At 43.2% G+C, this 6983-nt stretch overlaps 1 protein-coding gene across 2 annotated transcripts in view; it reads right to left on the reverse strand.

The window, feature by feature from the left end:
• Positions 1-6438, reverse strand: part of LOC138962062 (1-phosphatidylinositol 4,5-bisphosphate phosphodiesterase gamma-1-like) — an 89386-nt gene extending 82948 nt beyond the window's left edge. The window contains exon 1 of one of the 2 annotated variants that reach the window (XM_070333770.1): positions 6039-6438. The gene's annotated coding sequence lies outside the window, so the exon portion shown is untranslated. Of the gene's footprint in view, positions 1-5872 lie in introns of both variants that reach the window. The other variant, XM_070333778.1, reaches the window with a different exon arrangement.
• Between the last annotated feature and the right edge of the window lie 545 nt (positions 6439-6983).

Here is a 6983-nt window from a genome sequence, read left to right on the forward strand (position 1 = left end):
CTCATTGCTGTCAATGCGCATGCGCTAACATGGGGAGATTAATCAGGTCGTGAACAACCTAACCCTAACCCTAACCCTTACCCTAACCCTTACCCTAATCCTAACCCTAATCCTAATCCTAACCCTAACCCATGGTTCGTTCGGTCAAAGGGTCCCATTTTTTTAAGTCCAAGATTGGCGCATGCGCATTGACCGCAATGAGAGGGATTGTTCAGGCAGAGTTTTCGGTTCGTGACACCGGGTTCAACAGGATATAATACCTTCCAAGTTTCTTGCGACAAGAAGCTGCTATTAGTCAATCATTTCATTCCCAGTACGGCTAGATACAAAATTGTCTGTGATGACTTTGACCTCTAACCTTGTATGCAATGCTTGCCGACTGAGACGTTCGGAACAGAGCTTTAGGTTACGTTGGAAGTTCCTTCACTTCAAATGTAGGTAATGTTTGGAGTTAAAACATAGGCCTTTTGTTTGTTTGTTTGCTTAACGCCCAGCCGACCACGAAGGGCCATATCAGGGCGGTGCTGCCCGCTTTGACATATAACGTGCGCCACACACAAGACAGAAGTCGCAGCACAGGCTTCATGTCTCACCCAGTCACATTATTCTGACACCGGACCAACCAGTCCTAGCACTAACCCCATATTGCCAGACGCCAGGCGGAGCAGCCACTAGATTGCCAATTTTAAAGTCTTAGGTATGACCCGGCCGGGGTTCGAACCCACGACCTCCCGATCACGGGGCGGACGCCTTACCACTAGGCCAAAACATAGGCCTATATAATAATAATAATAATAATAATAATTGTCAGTAAGTACTGGTGTCACATGACTGATGTGAAGCAGTTGATTGGCTAATGGCGATGCGCTAAAACTGTTAGCGCACTCTTGGAGTGCGCTAACTTTTCCACAGAGCGTATTCTTACGCCCTTTACCTAAGCAAGACTGTGCTCTCATCCTCAGAATTAATTACTGACATGTAGCTTATATTTTCCACAATACCAAATGACCATAAATTCCCTGCTTCTCAATTAAAGCAGAAGTGGGGTTTTTTCTGACAGATTGCATGTGCCTGTGCCACAGTGCGGCTGCCACTGATCTAAAAATACAAGCCGCTGTGTTTCATCTAATTCTCGCCGACTTGCATAGATTCTTCTCATCGTGTTAGTGGCATGTAGCTTATCATCCACATTACCAAATGATGAGTTAATATAATATTCCCACCCGCTAGCAGAAAACACAAGTGTTATTCCGATAACGTACCAGCTAGACCAGTTTGGAAGACTGACTCGATCGACTCTGTCATACGTAGCCGCACTGACTACACTGAAATACGACTGCATCAGTTCAGTAAATGAATGGTTTCCGAATTATTATTTCAAGGCAAGAACAATCGTAATCGAAAACGTGTAGGGTTCAGAACGTTCTTACCATTATAAGACTTATTACCAGCGTGCCTCGTGCGTGCAGACTCAGTCAGTGCAGACTGCATGCAGTGGTTTGATTGCCCTAGCAGACGACATAAACCCCGCTCAGCAAATTAACATGTTGGGCAAATGTGAATGAAAAAACGATGGGGATATAATACGTGTAGGGTTCAGAGCATTCTTACCGTTCATATTTAGTATCAGACTCCCCGATGAGTGAAGATACAACACGAGAAATATGCCACATTTGTTTTGAAAATGTGCGAACCGTCGAGTCCCGCGGCTTCGAGTCAATTCAAGGGGAGTCACTCCGCACAGTCAATCCGTCGAAGCTCGACTGGAGGTTTCGAATCGCAAATAATGAAGAGCACAGCCCTTTCTCCGAGTTCAAATGAGGTCTCTCTGAAAGATCATCACTGTTCAGATTAACGCTACACTGGAATTTACCAACAGAAATTAAAATGCGTGTGACGAAAGCACGACACACTTGAGACACCCCACACAAAAGTAGATCTTTACTGTACACGACCTGACCACACAGTTATGCCTATTCAAATGCGCGTTGCAAAATGTGCGCTTGGAATCTTCTTTTTTCTATGGCGGTACTGACAATATCGTTATTGAAACAATCCCAGTGCACTAAGGGATTTATAGAGCAAATCTCGAAAATAATTATTGAACTCAGCGCTATGCGCTTCGTTCAATAATGAATTTTCTCGATTTGCTCTATAAATCCCTTAGTGCACTGGGATGTCTCAATAACTTAAATAATAATAATAATAATAATAATAATAATAAAAATAAGGGTATTTATAGGGCGCAAATCCTAAAATAGTTCTAAGCGCCTTACAATCTTAAATATAATCATCTTAATAACAGCAACATTACACAACGTAAGCGCCTTAAATCAATCTTACATATAATAATCTTAATAAAAGCAAAAATACACATTTAAAAACAAATAAACCTTAAATAAATGCAACACAATCACGTACATAATACACAATTCAAATGACTCTATCGTTATCAACAACAATCTCAGATGTTCGCTACACATAATGATGGGACACTATTTATCTCTTTTAAGAAAATATTCCTCATGCCTCGTTTGGTCAAAAGTCTAGTACAATATTTTGCAATAAGTCAAATAATCCTGTTGCAATGTTTACAAGTCTTTAAATTTGGGGTGTTTGGATTCAATGCCTTTTCTTTTGAAAGATTTACAAAGACAAAACTCCATGTTTAAAGAGTAGTGTCCCGGTCCGGGCACGCGTTGATTCACAAAAGTCGTGTCCTCAAATTTCAAAGCAGAGTCAGTTCCCAGTCTCATGTTACACTTCTTCAAACCACAGTACATGTATTTAAAAAAAATATTGTGAAATGTTCCAAGTCAAAGTCGACGTAATTCTCTGCCGTTACAATTCCAAGGACAGTGCTAGTTGACAGTGACAGGTGATAATGTCCGTTATACTTCTTCTTCTTGTTCTTCTTTGTTTATGGGCTTAGACTCCCACGTTCACTCATGTTTTTAGCACGAGTGGATTTTTACGTGTATGACCGTTTTTACCCCGCAATTCAGGCAGCATAAGCCGATTTCGGGGGAGGCATGCTGGATATTTTCGAGTTTCTATAACCTACCGAACTCTAACATGGATTACAGGATCTTTACCGTGCGTACTTGGTCTTGTGTTTGCGTGTACACACGAAGGGGGTTAAGTCACTAGCAGGTCAACCCCCCGCGGGTTAGGGGGAAGAATTTACCCGATGCTCCCCAGCATGTCGTAAGAGGCGACTAACGGATTCTGTTTCTCTTTTTACCCCTGTTAAGTGTTTTTTGTATAGAATATAGTCAATTTTTTTTAAAGATTTTAGTCAAGCAGTATGTAAGAAATGTAAAGTCCTTTGTACTGGAAACTTGCATTCTCCCAGTAAGGTAATACATTGTACTACGTTGCAAGCCCCTGGAGCAAATTTTTGATTAGTGCTTTTGTGAACAAGAAACAATTGACAAGTGGCTCTATCCCATCTCCCCCCTTTCCCCGTCGCGAACCTTCGTGGTTGAAAACGACGTTAAACACCAAATAAAGAAAGAAAGAACTAGCAGGTCTGCACATAAATTCGTTATACTTCAGACCAAGGCTAATCCAAAACCAGCAAACAAACAAACAAACAAACAAACAAACAAAAACAAACGAAAACACACACACACACACACACAAATACTGATGTCTTTGCGGTGACAAAAACAACACAAGGAAAGATTGTACACTTCGTCCAAAGGCATTCATTTGAGAGTCACATGATGAGAGAGCAAGATCTGCTTGCTAGCGAGAGAGAGAGAGAGAGAGAGAGAGAGAGAGAGAGAGAGAGAGAGAGAGAGAGAGAGAGAGAGAGAGAGAGAGAGAGAGAGAGAGAGAGGGGGGAGAGGAGAGAGAATGAGAGAAAACGAGAGAGAAAAAAGGAGAGAGAGGAGAGAGAGAGAGAGAGGGAGAGAGAGAAAGAGAGAGAGAGAATGCGAGAGACAGAGAGAAGGAGAGAGAGAGAGAGAGAGAGAGAGAGAGAGAGAGAGAGAGAGAGAGAGAGAGAGCGAGAGTCCCACAGACATACAGAGACAGACAGACACACAGAGACAGCCAGACTGAGAGACAGCCAGACTGAGAGACAGATAGACAGACAGACAGGCAGACACAAGCACTGAGATAGAGACAGATTGTAATTATGTTCGTGTCTGTCTGTCTGCGAATTATTTACGAATACGAATTTTTTTTTTTTTAATTTTTATTTTCTTTATTTTTTTTACGAATAAACTTTATTGTCATGAAACGTAGTGTATATATAAGACACGGGAAGATAAATAACCAAATGATAACATTGTTTCTTTTATTTTGGAAGCAATTATATACAAATTCTACCAATTTAGTTTGTACTTTGTCTACTTGCAAAAGTTGACTTGGTACATCATATGAATAATTATATAGGTCGATTAATTTCACTCATGAAAGATTTTCGTAATTGGTTGTTTTCTATGGGTTTTTTTCTGGGTTTTTTCTGCGTGTGTGGTGTGTGTGTGTGTGTGTGTGTGTGTGTGTGTATGTGCGTGCGCGCGCGTGTGTGTGTGTGTGTGTGTGAGATTGAGAGAGAGACACATAAACAGAGAGACTGAGGGAAGACAGCGTCGTCATTCCGCAACAAGGTGGCCTAGTGGTAAGGCGTCCGCCCAGTGAGCGGGAGGTCGTGGGTTCGAACCCCGGCCGGGTCATACCTCAGACTTTAAAATTGGCAATCTAGTGGCTGCTCCGCCTGGCGTCTGGCATTATGGGGTTAGTGCTAGGACTGGTTGGTCCGGTGTCAGAATAATGTGACTGGGTAAGACATGAAGCCTGTCCTGCGACTTCTGTCTTGTGTGTGGCGCACGTTATCTGTCAAAGCAGCACCGCCCTGATATGGCCCTTCGTGGTCGGCTGGGCGTTAAGCAAACAAACAAACAAGCGTCGTCATTTAACTTGTTTAATTAGAGCGTGTTTTTTTCATGACAGAGCGAACGAGAGAAACAGTCAGAGATCGAGCGAAAGGGGATAAGGATACTACCATTAACTTGTCAACTCGAGCGTACAGCTGCACTCACCTACACTGCACTGCGGTGACGGGGCAAGCAGATTGAAATCAAGCACACACACACACACTCAGTTATACATATCCCTTCCTCGTACAGTCATGTACACAAATCACTCTCCTGTCGATTTGCAAAGCTTTCGACGAGACCGTCCCAAGGGCAAACACGCCGACAATAATGAAAGCGCAACACAACTGGGCACACACATTTACGCACAAGCACTATGACCAGCCTTCTCCCCACCAAAACGAAACTTGAGACGGTTGAGAAGAAAGATGAAAGATGTTGTTGTCAGTCGTCATGTGCTTACGGGTAAATTACACGCAAACACGACGGTAATAAACCCGCAACACAACTGCACCAACAAAATGTGCACACACGTAGTATTGCCGGTGTCACGATTTCATCTTTCGCCTGTGTACATGTTTCCCCCTCGACATATACTCAAGACTGAAATGTTGTTCCCTGGTAAAATTAAGAAGTGACATTATTTATGGACGAAAAGCATGTCAGTTTCTTGCATGTGAAGAAAATTGGTGGTAAAATTTAATAGATTTCACCCCCAAAATCGAATTCTTCGAAAACGTGTACTGAGTGGTTACGTCCCTTGAGTAAGAAGGAAAACATTTTAGGATGAATCAAATTTCTAAGTTAAATAAAACAAATTGGTTAGACATATTTGGCCCCATGAATGTAAGGTACACAAGGTCGCTCATCAGTACTATCGAAGGGTGTTTTTTTGTTCAGTGTAGAGTTTATACTCGATCAACGAGGCCGAGAAGCGAAATATCAACACGGCGAATGAAAACGTCACACCGGTGTAGTCTACTCACCAAATCGAAACCTTGAGAGGGGTAAAGCAGCAAGTCTATGAAGCTTCAGACACTTGTGTGTTTACGCCGGGTGACTACACACAGACAACACGATAATGACAAACCCCGCAACACAACTGTACAGAATTTGTTTTGCGCACACGTTATTATGGTCTTGTCTACTCACCAAAGCGAAACTTGAGACGCTTGAGAAGCAAGACTTTGAAACTTTTTATCTGATAACAGTCGTCTTCAGTCTTACGGGTATCTGCACAGGCATACTGTTGTCGATAATGTTGTACACATAGTCCCCCGCACAGTACACCAGCCAGGGCCTTACTAAGTGACGCAGTGACGCAGTGACGGGAACAGTAGCCCATACAGACAGCTTACAACCCGACAGAGAGACACACACGCACGCACACACAAGGAAGAAAATTGGCCATGAGTTGGTTTCCACACTGACACAAGTCCTGACGTGAGGAACACGATACCAGTAACTGTTGTTCCGTACCGCGTCCACTGGATTTCACTTCCTTGGTGCTATATAATTGTAGGTGTGGGTGTGCGTGTGTGCTTGCGTGCAAGGGCAGAGCTAGAGGTGGGGCGAGTGAAGAGATTCGTACTATAAACCTCGCGTTGAGCCTTTCCGTGTGAATGTCTCACAAATTCGAGTGCATATGACGGTTATTCCGGCGGCACACGTCTTTTCAGTAGAAACGATTGGACTCACCATCTGAGATCTGGTCAGGCTTTTACCAGGGACAAGATCAGCCGTCCACTTGGACACATACCCACAATCACAAGCCTGGGACCTTTCTGCGCAGATTGATCATTTTGTTTAATGAATCCACTCCGCTGACTGACACCAGTGGCTTTAGACAAATGAATCCACTCCGCTGACTGACACCAGTGGCTTTAGACAAATGAATCCACTCCGCTGACTGACACCAGTGGCTTTAGACAAATGAATCCACTCCGCTGACTGACACCAGTGGCTTTAGACAAATGAATCCACTCCGCTGACTGACACCAGTGGCTTTAGAAAAATGAATCCACTCCGCTGACTGACACCAGTGGCTTTAGACAAATGAATCCACTGCGCTGACTGACACCAGTGGCTTTAGACAAA

The sequence above is a fragment of the Littorina saxatilis genome, linkage group LG1 (genome assembly GCF_037325665.1).
Source record: "Littorina saxatilis isolate snail1 linkage group LG1, US_GU_Lsax_2.0, whole genome shotgun sequence".
Lineage (NCBI taxonomy): Eukaryota > Metazoa > Mollusca > Gastropoda > Littorinimorpha > Littorinidae > Littorina > Littorina saxatilis.